Below are 16,708 nucleotides of genomic sequence, written 5' to 3' on the forward strand. Positions count from 1 at the left end.
CCTCAAGAAGAGACTGGAAGGCAGCTGTCATTTTTGGCAGCCCTTTTCTTATGGGGGGGTGCGCCCACTGTGTGGACCTTGGTGGATGGGAGGCCCCGCCTCCTAGTCCAGAGGATGGGGAAGGACATAGGCCTTGGCCCAGACAATGGGACAACCCTGCCCAGGACTCCAAATGTGGAGGAAGAGGTGAAAACATGCAGGAACCAGTTAGTGTTCGTTTCGTGGCAGCAGCAGCAGCTGGTGGCCCAGGCAGAAGCCAGAGGCTATCAGCTGTGACATCCAGCAGTGCCAGTATCCAGCCGTGGTTGCCAAGCCAGCCCATCCCATGCCTTTGGCTGGAGCCCTGCCACCAAACCACCCATGGCTCCAGTCCACTTTCCAAGCCCACAACTTCGTGCTCTTTGTAGATCCTGCAGGCTGCCCAATAATCTCAATAGATATGTTTCTTGCTTCAAGTTTAGCTACAGTTGATTTTTGTGGCTTGTTCCCCCAAAACACTGACTGATAGTAAGCCAAACCATTCTTACTTTTTTTTTTTTTTTTGGCTGTATCGTGTCTTCTCTGCTGCATGCGGCCTTTGCTGCGGTGCGCAGGCTTCTCATGGTGGTGGCTTCTCTTGTTGCGGAGCACAGGCTCTAGGCTTGCGGGCTTCAGTAGTTATGGTGCGCAGGCTCAGTAGTTGTGACTCGTGGGCTCTAGAGCACAGGCTCAGCAGTTGTGGCGCTCGGGCTTAGTTGCTCCGTGGCATGTGGGATCTTCCCAGACCAGGGATTGAACCCATGTCCCCTGCATTAGCAGGCAGATTCTTAACCACTGCGCCACCAGGAAAGTCCCCAAACCATTCTTTCTTACTTCAAGAGTTAAATAATGTCAAAGAATAATTTGAGGAGTAAAAAGGTAAAATTATGACTCTCATCAAAATATAAAGGTTCTGTTTAACTCATTCATTAATGAGGGAACCAATTAAGGTGTTCCAAGTGGTTCAGAGGAGAATTTCCAAGGACCACACACATAGAGGTAGTCAGAATGCCAAAATCACCTTACAAATGGGTGCAGAGGGGCCTCCCTGGTGGCGCAGTGGTTGAGAGTCCACCTGCCGATGCAGGGGACACGGGTTTGTGCCCCGGTCCGGGAAGATCCCACATGCCGCGGAGCGGCTGGGCCGTGAGCCACGGCCACTGAACCTGCGCGTCCGGAGCCTGTGCTCCGCAACGGGAGAGGCCACAACAGTGAGAGGCCTGCGGACCGCAAAAAAAAAAACAAAAAACAAAAAAACCCAAATGGGTGCAGAGGAAGTCTGTCCACAGGGTGATAATCGATTGAATTCCACGGGACCAAATTAATTTGCATTTCTATGAACATAAATCACTAGCATTATTGTGGGGTTTTCCGTGACTTACAGAGTTGTAAAACAGCTCAAAGAGTGTGAGAGGCAGAGATGGCCTGGAAGGATGCCCTAGACAGGGCACCAGGGATCTTTTTATTTTTCTTGTCCATTTGCAAGTCTGTCACTAATTTTTCCTGACGGTAATATAGGAGATGATCAAATGGACGGAAGAGACAACACAGGCAACACTCAGAAGATTGTACACTCATCTTGAACAGACTACACTCAGTGTAACCAGTTCAAGCCGGAATCACGTGGAAAGTCCTCGGGGCAACTTGAGCTGGATTTTAAGGCCTAAGTCAGAGCTGAAGAGGAGGGTTTTCTGGAAAGTGTGAGCAGAAGCTTGGGGGCAGTAAGGAGGCTGGCAGGATCCACTGGTAGGTTGGACGCATCTGCCCAGAAAGGCTGGCTTGTGACGGCAACTGGCAATGACAAGGTTGGAAATATAAATTGGAGCATCCTTGTGGCTTCTTATTGCAAATCTCAGAGCTTATTAAAGGGAGAGGGGAAAGGGAGGTAAGATGGCCAAATAAAAATAGTGTAGAAAGAGTCACCTGAAAGGGCTGCTTGATTTAGTCTGCTCACAGTAGGCAAGGCTGGGGTGCTTTCCTAGGGACTCTCTTTTGGAAGTGTCCTGCCTCCTTGCTGAGGACAAAGCAGCAGGCAACCAGGTTTGAAACCAGATGACCCCAGCCCTTGGCGGGAGTGGGGAGGGATAGGGTTTACACTCAGACCCAACCATAGTCAGGGGATGCTGATTCTGGAGTGGTGAGAATGTAGAAAATTGGGGCCTAGGTTACTACTATGGCAATCTAGAGTCTGTTGCCCACTGTATCTGGAGGAGCAGAAGGGCAGAGCCTCTAGGACATAGTCAGTCTGCAGGGAAATGGGAGCAGGCTGGCAGAGAAGTGACCACAGGCCCGGGTGCCTGGCAACCTCTGGTCCACGAGGCCGCAGTCCAGGTCCCTCCAGGGAACACTTTCTCCCTTGAATTCACATGAATAGCTCTCCACTCCTTGCCCCCAAATAGGCTTCAGGGAGCCTGATGAGCCCTAACACATTTCTTCCCTAGCACCCACTCTCCCTGCACCTGGGCAAGGTTTGCAGGAGAACTGTTGAATACAGATTGCACAAATGAATGAATAGTGGAATGGTACGAAATCCCATCATTTCACTTCTTTCAGAAAGGCCCAGGAGGACATTCCACTCCATCCCTCGTGTATTAATTAAACGCCCATGGCTCCCTTTCACTGGACACCCACCGTAGGCCAGGCACTGTGCTGACCCCTGCACATGTCAGAGGCAGCTCTGAGCCAACTGCCTGAGTCTCAGCCTAATGCCCCGCCCTGCCTCTTACCAGCTCTGTGACCTTGGGAAAGTTACTCAGCCAACCTTTCTGAGTGTCCATCTCCTCACTCACAGAATGGGAACAATAACTTTCGTGCCTCCGTAAGTTGTTGTGGGGATTTTGGTGAGTGAAAACAGGCAAAGCCCTAAAAATGATGCCTGACACAAAGTGAATGCTCAACAAATATTAGATCTAATCTTCAAAACGCCCTTCAGAAGGTAAACACACGTATTACCCCCATTTCAGAGATGGTAAACTGATGCTTAGAGCCCTCTCCTGAGCTGGTAAGTAGTGGGGCTGGGGTTCAAACCGATTCCAGAACCTGTTTGCAGGTTATGTCATGGAGCTTAAATACTCGGTGTGGACCTAAGAGGTACACAGTGCAAGGTGCTGGGGATAAGGCTGTCACCAGAACACACTCAGCCCCGCGCCCTCGCTGGAGGCTGACCTGACTGCCCAGCCCCCCTCCCCGTCCCTAGCAGCCCCAACAGCCGCAGGGATGCCCATCGCCCTCGGACGACTCAGGCTTGCGGGCTGGGCCGTTCACGTGTCGGGAAGGGAGGGGAAACCCATCGCCGGGGGAACACCCTCTCGGGGGTGGCGGGCGTCCCTGAGGGCGCCAGCTGCAGCGCTCACGGAAGCTGGCAACGCTTAAGTCCAGCTTTTAAAAAAGTACAGTCCGAGCTGGAGTAAACCCGGAGGGAGACGCGGTCGGGCTGCGACGGAGGCCCTGCCGCCCCGGACTTGGTGGCCGCGAGCGCGGAGCCTGCCCCAAGGCCGCCACGTAGAGGAGCCAGCCTTCCGGTTCACGTCCGACCCGGCCCGGCCCGCCCCGCAAGCCGCTGCCCATCAGCCTCTCGAGGGGACGCGGACTCCATCAGGGCTCGGGGAAGGGCGGGGCTCGAGGAAGGCGGGGCTGGGGGGGGAGGCCTGCTCACCAGGCCCCGCCTCCCCAGCGTCGGCTCCCACCCCAGCCCCGCCCCCCAGCGGGGCTGGCCTCTCCCGGGCTCCTGTCTTCACATCCCCAGGTCCTCCCTCTGTGGCGCCCTGTCCCCCTGCAGTGGCCTCTGCCTGCACGCTCACACTCACACAACACCCGGCACCAGGTCCCTCTAGGCTTTCTTCCTTATCCAGTTAGAGCCCTCAGAACCCCCAGAGGTTCAAGGGCCTGCAGTCCACCAACACATTAGCTGGGTTCAAATCCCTGCTTGCTGGCTCTGTGACTTTGGGCAAGTTACTTAATCTCTCTGGGCCCCAGTTTCTCCATTTGCAAAATGGGGATGATAGTGACAAGTACTCGCTCCATAGGGTTATTGTGGAGCTTAAATAAAATAACACAAATAAAGGGCCTGGCTTTAAATCAGTGCTGGTCTCCCATAGCATGACAAAGGCTAATTAGAATACAGAGCCTTATCTTCCCAAGGAGACTTAGGGTTGGCCAAAGGAGGGCCCTGCTTCCAGGACAGGAATTAAGGTTTTGCTTTAGAATAGGCACGAGGTAGGAGGTGAAGGGGCCCCCTCTGTATTCTTGATATCACAAAGGCAGTCGAATTCCATGGTCTCTGTTTGCTTACCAAGCACTTATCGAGCACCATCTGTGTGCCAGGCCCTGAGCGGGGAAACCACAGCACCTGCAGATCAAGGAGCTCTCAGAATCCAGAGGCACCAAGCAGCATAATGCTGAAGAGTATAGAAAATGCTACAGAAACAGGAGACCAGGAACCAGCCCCAAGTCCAAGGGAGCAGCTTGAAACCTTCCTGGGGTGTCAGGGAGCTGGGTCTCCAAGGAGGACAACCCCCATGGACAGAGGGCACCCTCTTCCTGAGCTCTCAGATGCGTAGTAGGTCCCGTTTGCTCTGCCAGGGAAGCGGGAAGAATTCCTTAGCCCCATTCAGCTGATGGAAAAGTAGAGGCCCAGAGAGTAAGTGACATCTTCCCCAAGAGCAGACTTCTAGTAAAAGGATGTTCTGTCCGATCCTAAGTGGCCAGCTCTTTCTGCTTCCACACTTGCCAGGAGTTCGCCGGCAGACCAGAGATGAGGGGGAGGAGAGAGCCTGCGCAGATAAGCCAGGCTGGCCGGCCACAGGCCTGGCACCAGGTCTGGACTTTGTCCTGTGTGGGTGCGGTGAGTCTGCACAGAAGTATCCACACCCCCACGTTGCTCGGCCAGCCCCAAGGCCAAACTTCGTCCTCGCGACTCCCAGAACTGCCCTGAAACAGGGCTCCTTACCACAACGCATGATTTAAACACAATGATTTAAAGGGGAGCAGGGGCCATTTCCACCAAGAATTGTTTCCTCACCTGCCTGGGCCTTTGTTGTGTCCACACAGGCACGAGCAGGACGAGGGGGTGCTTTCATTTATTGGGCACTGGGTGAGCCAGGCCCTCTGCTGGGACCCTCACAAATATCAATCCCCTCCATCCTTCAAATCAGAACCCTGGGGCAAGCATCATGGACAGCAAGCAGCCTGGAATGAGAGGACCAAAATCTGGCTCTGATGGAGCCATGCAGACATCTCGGGTGGGGTGGTTGGGATTTGACCCCCCTCTTCAGTGGAGGCAGGGGGCTCTCCTGGTTCACTTGGAGCCCACACGGGCCAGGCAGCAGGCACAGGGACCTCCTTGGCAGGGTGAGGTGAGACCAAGCAGGAGGCCCTGGCCAGCTTTGGCCCCTTGCAGGCAGGGCGGCCAGACGTACCAAATAAAATCGCAGGACGCCCAGTTACATTTGAATTTCAGGTGAACTAGAAATAAGGTGTAGTATAAGATGTTCCGTGGACTAGGGCTGTTGGAATGGGGATGAAGAGACGGGGGCAGATTTAAGCTTTAATTTGGAAGGACGCTCTGCGGGGATGGGCCGTGAGCTGGATGTAGGAGTTGAAGACATGGGAGAAATCAGGGACCCCCCCAGGCTCCAGGCTGCAGCAACTGTGTAGTTAGTGGAGCCACTGAGCCAGCAAGGGGGATGGAGCGATATCAGATCAGCGAGGGGAACCGTGGGATCTGCTTCTGGTGTGTTAAATTGAGGCTGCCTGTTTGAGCCCCAAGTGGAGGTTGTGCAAGTCTGGGGCTTAAGGACAGCCCTGCTGGGGACCTACCAGCACGTGGATGGTATTTGCAGCCATGGTTCTGGATGCAACCATCTGGGGAGAGTTCTGAGAGCAGGGACAATGGTCCAGAACTTGGCCTTGAAGACTCTCCACATTTGCAGGTCATCCAGAGAAGGAGGGGCGTCCAAGGAAACGGAGTCAGAGCAGCCAGGGAGGCAGAAGGAAAGTCCACAGTGGGTGGGCAACAGGGCAACAGAGGAGCGAGTCTCCAGAAGGCCGGGGCTGACCATGGTGGATGCTGCAGGGAGGTCTGGCAAGGTGGAGAGTGGAAGCGGGGCCGGCCTGCGGTGGACTGGAGGCAGAATTAGAGGGGAGAGTGCAGAGGTACCAAATCCATGAAGAAATCCTGCCGTGGACTTCCCTGGTGGCGCAGTGGTTAAGAATCCGCCTGCCAATGCAGGAGACATGGGTTCGAGCCCTGGTCCGGGAAGATCCCACATGCCGCGGAGCAGCTAAGCCCGTGCGCCACAGCTACTGAACCTGTGCTCTAGAGCCCGCGAGCCACAACTACTGAAGCCCGCGTGCTGCAACTACTGAAGCCCATGCACCTAGAGCCCATGCTCTGCAACAAGAGAAGCCACCACAATAAGAAGCCTGCGCACCGCGATGAAGAGTAGCCCCCGCTGGCCGCAACTAGAGAAAGCCCACGCACAGCAACGAAGACCCAACGACAAAGACCCAACGCAGCCAAAAATAAATAAATAAACAAATTTATAAAATAAAATTTAAAAAGAACGAAATCCTGCCATGCGGGCGGGGCTGGAGGCAGAGGGAACCAGAGGGCAGTGGGGTCTGGGCACGTTTCCATCCATAACCTTTGGGGCACGTTCCTGCCTGGAGGCATGGAGACAAATCTTGACCACCCTCTAACTGGCAGTGGGTCCCTAGACAAATCAAGTCAAATGGGAACTGAAAACAAGGGCCTTCGAAAGTGTGTTAAGTGACGTAAAAGAGTGGGAGGGATGAACACACACAACGACATGGATGGATTTCAGAACCATTACGGAGTGTGAAAGAAGCCAGCCTCAAAAGATCATGTGAGGTAGGAGTCCATTTCTAAGAAGGTCTAGAAGAGGCAAAACTAATCGATGATGAAATAAAGATGAGAACCATGGCTGCCTCTGGGGCAGGGTGGGGATGGGTGGACTGGATGGCGAAGGGGCTTGAGGGAACCATCTGGGTGATGGCAATGGTCTGAACCTGGACAGGGCTCTGATTCACACAGGACAATGCATTTGTCAAAACTCGGCAAACGGTACACTTAAGATTTGAACATTTCATTGCATGTAAATTTCACCTGAGAAAAATGAACTATAATTATTCAACTGTACTTAATGATATATGTGCTGAAGTGATTAGGGGTGAAGTGTGCTATAGTTTGCAACTCTCCTTAAAAGGTATGAAAAGGGCTTCCTTGGTGGCGCAGTGGTGGGGAGTCCGCCTGCCGATGCGGGGGACGCGGGTTCGTGCCCCAGTCTGGGAAGATCCCACATGCCGCGGAGCGGCTGGGCCCGTGAGCCATGGCCGCTGAGCCTGCGCGTCCGGAGCCTGTGCTCTGCAGCGGGAGGGGCCGCGGCAGTGAGAGGCCCGCATACCGCAAAAATAAATAAATAAATAAATAAATAAAATTAAAATTAAAAAAAAAAAGGTATGAAAAAAATAAGCTGGATTGATGGGTAGAGAGTTGGATGGACATATAATGAAGCAAATAGAGCAAAATGTCATCCAGGTGGTAGGTATTTGAGTGTTCACTCAACTTTTTTCACGATTCACTCAACTTTTCTGTATGTACGCAATTTCTGTAATAAAATGTTGTGGGAGGGGATAAAGAAAAGAGGATGTGAGAACACTTTTCACCCGGTCCCAAGATGCTTTTTGAGTGCTAGCTGTATATCAGGTGCTGCGAGACAGGAGTGGTGCTGATGGCGATCCCAGCGCCATGGCGTGAGGCGCCCTCCAGGTGGGTTCTCCTTAGAGCAGAAAACTGTCACCGTTGCTTCTCACAGGGGACACCAGAGGTCAAGAAAAACACACACAGGCCTGCCAGGAACTGATTTAAAGAAACAAGTTGCTGGAGCCAGTGGGGCGGGTGGACAGCCAGGTGGCCTGGCCCCTGGCCATTTGGATTGGGTTATTCAACACATGCTAAAGACAGTCAGGTTTGGGAACAACTGCTTAAACTCCAGAGGTTGAAATATGCCCCATCTAATTTGCCCACTGGTAGGGTTTTTGAATAATGCTCCAGGTCCCTCTGTCTATACAACAGAATAGGAAACCCAGACCCGCCCCCTGCAGGATGTATCCTCAGGGAATTCATCATTGCCTGTTTTAAGAATGAAAGTTTGGCAACAGCTGACATGTGTGTTGTCCAGGTAGAGTGCTGGTTAAGTTATTCACGGTGGTTTAGAAATGCAGTGAAATTCTATGCAGCTGTTAAAAATGAGTGAGGTAGATCTATATGTCCTGGACTTTAACAGCTGAAATCTTAATGTAAAAAAAATAATAAATATATATATATATAAATGATCTTATTTATATAAAATTATATGTAGGTAAATGTCTATGGATACACATATAAATGGATATGAATATAAATATATATATCTCTTTATATTATGTCCTGCATGTTTGTGTCCCCCCAAATTCATATGTTGAAGCCATAACCCCCAATGTGGTAGTATGAGGAGGTGGGGCCTTTGGGAGGTAATTGGGTTTAGATGAGGTCATGAGGGTGGGGCGCGCAGCTCGGAGTTAGAGCCCTTATATGGAGCTCACTCTCTGCCACGTGAAGAGAAACAGTGAGAAGGTGGGATATACAGCCAGGAAGTGTGTCCTCACCACACACCAAATCCGCCAGCACTCTGATCTTGGACTTTCTAGCCTCCACAACTGTGAGAAATAGACATTTACTGTTTAAGCCACAGTCTGTGCTATTTTTATTATAGCAGTTTGAGCTAAGACAGTATATAAATGTACACACACACAGAGCACTGTAAAAATGTTCACCAAAATGCTAATAATGGTCACTTCTCCATGACGGAATTTAAATTTTCTCTCTGCTTTCTTCTTCGTCTTTTTCTGTATTGTTTAACATTTTCACAATAAGCATGTATAATTAATGAAGCAATTCTTTTTAAAGCTAATTCTTAGAGTAAATGGCCACTTGCAAAGTCCTTATGAGGCTGCCGTGTAGCCCCGACTGTTCACAGCCGTGTCCTCTAGTCCCACCCTGAGTCCCAGAGCAGGAAGAACTTCTGAGAGGGGAGGTGAGCTGAGCACCCTCCCCGCCCATGACTCAGTGCACTCCTACCCCTCCTGAGCCCCAAGACAGGAACAGTGACATCATTTGTGGGGCTCAGCGCAAAAGCAAAAGGTAGGGCCGTTGTTCAAAAATCATTAAGAATTTCAAGATGGTGACAGCAGAGCATTCAGCCAAGCGTGAGGCCCTCGTGAGTACAGGGCGTGTGTGATCGCACGCACTGCACGCCTGTGAGGCCTTGCCTGGCGAGACCATCTGAGAAACAGCCAGAGAGGCGGCCAGGAAAAACCGTCCAGGAGGAGCTGAGCATGGCCTTAGGAGGCTGAGAGGGAGACCCACACGGACCATCAGCTAACCAGGGGTCTCCCCAGGGCCAGCGTGAGAAACATTCCGGGTGTGGGCGTGGAAGGCACACAGTGGGAGTGGGGTGTGTGTGTGTGTGTGGAGCTGCTTTAATTAGTAAGGGGCGGTCAGGAGGGCCTCCTGCCCTGGGACGGTGTGGGTCCCTTGGAGGTGGCAACCACCCACTGTTCGGCATCCCTGGCTGCCCGAGGGAACCTCCTCCAGGGACCCCACACACACCCTGGGAGCCCCCAGCCCGGCCTGCCATCCCCCCAGCGCCCCCCGCAGGGCCCTGCGACCACCGCATCCAGCTGCTCACGGAAAACCTGCGCTGGCACCGGCCACAAAGAGAGCCTGTGTGGGGCCGGTGGCACAAAGGCCGCTCTGTGCGGGAAGGACCCGCCACCCCTCCTCCGCCAGGCACCGGGCACGGCGGGCACCGGGGACACGCTGGCCGAGTGCCCGGGGCACGGGCAGGGCTCCCGCACGGTCTTCGGGCTGCGGTCCAGCCAAAGGGCTCCACCGAGTCCTCCCCTAATCGCGTCCCAGCCACCAGCCGTCCCACACCCTCCAGCCCAGCTGAATGGGACCCCGGCGATGGGAACGAAGACCTGCGGAGGCCCCGCGGTCTGTGGACACAGCCGACCCGTCGGGCGGGCACCCGCCGTCCTCCCGGCTGACCCCATCCCCGCCCCGCTCCACTCCCTCCAAGCTCGGAAGCCTGTGCTTCTGCTAAACCAGAGACCCTCCCGGGCCCCCGCAGAGGCTATCTCAACCCTTCAAACCCGTCTCCTCCACTGTCCCCTCGACTCCCCCCACCGCAGGACCCCAAGGCTTTATTGGGCGCGCGTCCACGGCAGCACCTCCAGGCCGGGCGCGGCGCTCAGCGGGTGCCTTGCCCGCCCGCCCTGGTGCACACAGCAGGTGCTCGGTAGATGGGCCTCCCCGGCCGCCCCGGGGCACACAGCAGACGCTCGGTAGACTGGTCTCCACCGGAAGGACCGCGTCTCCTCCGTGGACCCGGACCGGCTGTGGCGGCCGCGCCCCGCCCTCCTCCGAACTCACCTGCGCTTCGCGGGTAGCTCCCGAGGCCCGGCTCCCGCCTCGAGCGCCAGCAGGTTTTCGCTCCTCCAGCTGAAGGCACTCAGACAGCCGGGCGCGGGGCGCGGGGCGCGGGGTATCTTACGCCGCCCGGTGCCACCTCCACCCACGAGGGTTAGGAGCTGGCCGGTACATCGCTCAGCTTCCCCTTCCCGGTGGGACAGTTCTGGGGTGCCTCCTACCCGGTTCCTCAAATGGTCCCGGTAGGATGGAGTCCCAGGTGCCGTCGCAGGTAACCACCCACTATCGCACCATCACCTCCCCCTTTCTGTCTCCTCTCTCGTCCCTCCCTGTGCACTGCCTGCACCTGGGCTTGCGCAGGGTCTGCTCTGGTGTAGAACTTCATTCAGACCTCGGTCTCACCTCCTGCTTCCTTCACACGCGACAAACTTTTGTCCCGTGTCTGCTGGCATCAGGCAGTGGTGACGGGGTGAGGAGAAAGTTCTGTAGCCCTTGCCTGCCCCCCTTGCGGTGGGCACCTGGGCACCACGTCCCGGGCGAGAACTGGGAGGTTTCCTCCCTCTGGTCAGTCCGGGGTCTGGGCACCCTCTCTGGCTTCTCCAGAAAACCCCTCCATCCACGGGTGGCCCCACGGTCCTGCAGGCTCAGGACCCACCCTGCCCCACACCCTGGAAAGCTGAACCCTGGATCTTGCATTGCCTGGGGCTCTAGTCCCCTCTTCCTGTTGGATCCAGCCCTGGGGGGGAGACCCTGGCAGGAGACTGGGGGAGGGCTCAGAGCATTGATCACACCCCTCGCTCCTCCCTCCCTCAGTCATCAGGGTCTGGTGGGGCTCCTGGTCGGTAGCTGCCCCGGAAAACCCTCTCCCTGGGCCCTGCAGGCTGATGCTACCAGTGGATGGCTCATCAGCCCCTGTGGTTCCCTCCACCCTGCCCACCTGGCTGTGAGCAGCCACTCCATTAGGAAAACATCCTTAGTGATCCCAGCTGAGTTGCTGCTGGTCTGTTGTTGCCTTGACAGAGCTGGGGGCCGTGGACAGCATCCGGCTCCAGCAAAGTGTTCGGTATTCAACTCAGATGACCTCGACGCAAATCCCAACGCTACCTTTTACTTCCAAGCTGCTAGGTGTCTCTCAGCCTTTGCTTCCACATCTGTAAAATGGGTATGATAATAGCTATGCTAATGTCTCGATAATCTCAAAGTGGCAAATAACAGAGAAGAAGAGGGAATTCTCTAAGGGCCCTGGGGCTCCTGACTTGACAGAGGAACCTGAGCCATGTTCTCATCCAGGTTCCTTTTGTCTCTCTGTCTGCTTCTCTCCTTACCTCACACTTGGCCAACTGTGGTTCCCCTCCAGTTCACCAGTCTTTACACTCTGAATAAATACAGACTTTATTCCACAGAAATGGGCCCACACTGCACAATGGACTGCAACCCGCCTTTATTCACGGATCGCCAGAAGCCTCCCCCGGTATCACTGGATAGTCTTCTGCGCAGCCGCGCTGCCCCACGTACTCTGGAGGTTCTACTAAGATTTATTCCTTTGACTTGTCCCTTACCCTAGGATGTTTCGTAGTGAATGTCACCAGTGTTTGAAGCACACATCCCTTCCAGAGCCCTCTCCCAGGACCCTTTTTTTTTGGCCACGCCGCATGGCTTGTGGGATCTTAGTTCCCGGACCAGGGATTGAACCCAGGCTCTCAGCAGTGAGAGCGCGGAGTCCTAGCCACTGGACCGCCAGGGAATTCTGCCAGGATCCCTTCTGAAGCAGGGACTGACTTCCTTCCCATCCTGATTTCCTTCCTCCACCCCAGCCCTCGACCTGGCTTCCACCTGGAGCTCCCTACACACAGCGTGGTGCAGGCACGGCATCCTCCCCTCCAGTCCTGCTCTGACTTACTGTGAGCTTTCTGAGGACAGCCCCCTTGGGGACGAAACCATCTCCAGTTTGGGCCCTGTTCCCTGGCAACCGTGACTTTTAAAACACAGTTGACTCTTGCGCTGAAGAAAAGCACAAAGCTACTCTTGTCTCCTTCCCCAAAGGCCTGTTTTCAAGTTCAAACAATAGCAATTCGATTGAACACACACATCCACATCCCTCCTGAGGCCTTCGAAAGAGGAAGAGGACACCACAGAGCTTTTTAAAATATTGTACAAAATAAAGTTTTGAATATCGGGTGAGGCACAGTCCCTGGGGGCACAGAAGGCACTCAAACTGGGTGATTTGAAGGGAGTTTGGTAGATTATTCACAAAGGAGCAGTAGGATTTAGGAAACGAGTGTGGGGTTGTGCAGAATCCTGGGCTCAGCAACATCGAGGGGCCCTTCCCAGAGCTGAGGAGTGATCACCAGAACCCAGAGAGAATGACCGCATGGAGAGGGCCCTAGACAGGAGCTGGGGCCTTTAGGAGAGGGAGGCACCCGACCTGTGCAGACCCAGAAAGGAAGGAGCTGGGGGGTAAATACCCAGACCTCACTTTCCTCCTGCCCCCCAGATGGACTGGATGGACCCAGTTTCCATCCCACTGGATGGACCCAGCTGGAAACAAGACATCATGGCTTAAGTGTCCAGAATCCCAGGACCCAGGTCAGAGTGGAGAAGGACCAGGGGGGCCCGGGCGGGGAGCAGGGAGGAGAGCACTAAAAGATATACTCTCACAAAGCCTTTGAAAGTGTGCAGTCCAATTAGAAATTATGAATTTATTGAACAAAGAGTAGTCATTTGCACAACTAAATGATGTTTTTGATTTTACAAACATTTTCAACTCGTTACCTTTAAACTAACCGACTTCCCCCTGCAGTTAAAATATGGTTCCATTTATGGACAATTCAGCTGATTCAGAGCTGTGCAGGACCCCAGACGTTCAGGTAAATCAAACCAGGGCGCACGCAGGGGCTGGCTTGGAGTTACGCATAATTCCCGACGATGTCGCGTCCAGCGACCTCCCTGACGGCATCCGAGTGGGGAAAGGGCAGATAGTTTCCCAGAAGGAAATTAGAGGCCGAGAAAAGAGGGGGCAGGTGCTGGAAGGCCAGAAGCCAGCTAGCCATCCCATGAGGCGCGAATTAACTTGCAAAGCTCACCCTGTTCATTTAGTGGCTGAGTCCTGATCAAAATACCAGCCTGTCCTCCCCGACAGCTCTCGTGAATATTTCAGGCTGCCTTCCACCTTGACCTAAGCGTCCGACCAGCACAATCTTTCCCAGAGATGTTCTTTCTTGATGCTCCCATCAGGAACACTCAGGCCTACCACAGGAGCCCCTTGCCTTGGGAGATCCAGGAGCCAGGGAACATTTCCCAAGGAAAGTCCTTATGATGGGATTTTTTCCTGTGCTCGTAGCTCCCCAGGTACGAGACATCACTGCAAAGCTGTACTTCACTGGTAACAGTGTAACACATGACAGCAATAAGGATAGACCTGCATGCAGCTAGGGGCTCTGCTCAATGCCGAGGCCCAAGGCGCCCACAGAGCCCCAGCCAGCAGACACACGGCTGAGTCCACTGTCCTCGCTGCTGCACCCAGGACAGCACACCTGCCAGCACTCTGCTGGATACCTGACCTCAGCTGGAAGTCACGGACACAGACAAAACCTCCATGTGCCATCCAGCCATCCCAAACGGCCACGGGCAAACCCTCTCCTGGTTCTTCATCTCTTCTCACCTCGTGCTAACAGGTAATCGTGCTTCACAAACTTGGAAGGTGGATACAGAAAGCGCCATCCCGAGCTGGGCGGGAAAAACTGCAGGAAGCTCAGAAAACACTCTGTATTTAAAGAGCCGTTTTGAACAGCTGACCTTTTCAGACAAATCCCAGCAACCTTGGCACCGCCCCTGAGACGGCAGAGTGGGGAGGGTGTGCAGCCATGGTGGCATGTCGATGACCATTCAGCAACACCTCCTGCGCCCTTTTCCAATGCCTACTGTTTCCTGACAATAGTGGTGGCCGTGGACAGGCTGGTCCCCGATGTCATATTCCCTCAATGGAGGCCTTTGTCCCCTGCCAGCAGCTCCACAGCCCTTGTCTTCACGATGCGTCACCCTCCACCGGAGCCCTGCTCTGTGGACAGTGTAACATGGTTCTGGCAGGGCTCAAAGGAGGCCTCCACTCCCTCCCAGCACGTGCAGAAGTGCCACTGGCAGGATGCAGAGCGGAGACCTCCATCCCGGAGCTTGGCGGGAACTCGGCCAGCCTGAGTGGGGGATGATTTCATCACACCCTCCAGCTCCAGCCTCTGCCGATCACCTTCCAGCCACATCCCTGTTCCCGTCCCTGTTCCCATGGTAACCAGCCTTTCAGATGGACCTCCACCTCCTGGCAATCAGTCCCTTCCCACATTTCAGAGGGCTGACCCGAGCAATCTGTTGTGGAAGGGCAGGATGTGACTAGGTCATAACAGACATCGTGGCTTCCACCTTGCTCTCCCCAGGATCACGCCTCTGCCATGGGGTGAGGGCACTCAAGCATCCCCGTGGAGAGGTCCGTGGGATCAAGAACTGAGGCCTCCTGCTAACGGCCAGCATGAGCACTGCATCCATGTGAGTGGCCGTCTTGGAAGCCAGTCTGCCAGCCCCTGTCAACCCTTCGGGTGAGTGTAGATCTTGCATCTTGACTGCAACCTCATGGGAGACCCTGAGCCAGGACCGCCCTGCTAAGCCACTCCCAGATTCCAGACCCATAGAAACTGTGAGACAGTAAATGACTGTTGTTGCTTTAGGCCACTAAGTATTGTTACACATAACATGGCATTAGGGAGCCTGATATTCTGGGTGATAAAGTCTGAAGCCTGCAGGGGCAAAGAGCAGAGTGGTGAAGGGCAGAGAATGGACGTGGTCAGTGATCCAGCACACGTGGTTTCCGGATTCCTTACTGTCCTGCCCCTCGTTGTAAAAAAAGGAAGGAGGTGTTAAAAATGCAAGTTATCCAATATGCCCCAACCACCAGTCAGTACGTAGGACACCCCCCCAACCATGAACTGGATACTGCCCTCCCACAAAGCACCCCAAATCATGTTCTTCTTATAAAAATTATACAGCTTTCTTGACTAGAGCCCCGAGCTCCTTTTCACAGAAACTACAGCCTGGCCAGACCCCCTCAACCAGTTCTGCACTTGGCCAATGGATTTCTCTTTAAAATCTAACCTCCTCTCTCGTCAGTTTTATCTTAGCTTCATTCTAAATTTCCAAGCTATCGAAATAACTCAGCTCAGCTCAGTGATCACTTTCACTCTTGCGCCCCCAACATTGCATCACCTTCATATCTGATGCCATAATTTCTCCCCATCTGCATCTGGAAAGTTGACTGAAGTAGTGACCTGGGCAGAGCTAACCGCAGAGCCCTTCGGCCCTCCACTGCAGACTCCACTACTGCCTGGGGCCAGAGACCCCTTGACGACAAACACTTTGCAAAAAGTTGTACAACCTGCCATAAATGCCCTGGAAATGCTCTCATTATCAATGAGTTTTCCAACCCATTATTCAAATGCTGGCTGCATACAGTCTATTCATTCACTCTATTCACCAGCACTGTCTACAAAGCAAGTTATCTTAGCTTGTGTACTAGTTTCCCCACTGCCGCTGTAACAAATTGCCACAAACCTGTTGGCTTAAAACAATAGAAATATATTCTCTCACAGGTCTGGAGGTCGGAAGTCTGAAATCTGTATCACTGGATGGAAATCAAGGGGTGGGCAGGGCTGTGCTCCCTCTGGGGGGCTCTAGGGAGGAATTGGTTCCTTGTATCTTCTAGCTCTGGTGGCCGCTGGCATTCCTTGGCTCGTGGCTGCATCACCCCAACTTTCAAGCCCAGTATCTTCAAATCTTTCTCTGCTCTGTCTTCACTTCACTTTCTCCTCTCCACGTGCAGGTCTCCCTCTGCCTGTCTCTTATAAGGACACACATAATGGCATTCAGGGTCCAGCTGGATAATCCAGGATAATCTTTTTTAAGATCCTTTGTCACATCTGCCAAGACCCTTCTTCCTTATAACATCAACAGGTTTCAGGGATTAGGACCTGAGATCTCTGGGGGGCGGTGGTGGGGGGAGGCATTATTCAGTTCACCCACACCAAGATTTCCCACCTCCTGATCACTGCATTCTTTCCTAATGTTTACAAATAAACTATATCATGTTCTGCTCTATCATTTTCCAAAAGTTAACATCAAGGTTACTGTCTCTACTTTTATCAATCCACTTAAGAA

The sequence above is a fragment of the Delphinapterus leucas genome, chromosome 15, assembly GCF_059928025.1.
Source record: "Delphinapterus leucas isolate spDelLeu-1000000601 "Yukka" chromosome 15, BTC_Dleu_Yukka2, whole genome shotgun sequence".
Lineage (NCBI taxonomy): Eukaryota > Metazoa > Chordata > Mammalia > Artiodactyla > Monodontidae > Delphinapterus > Delphinapterus leucas.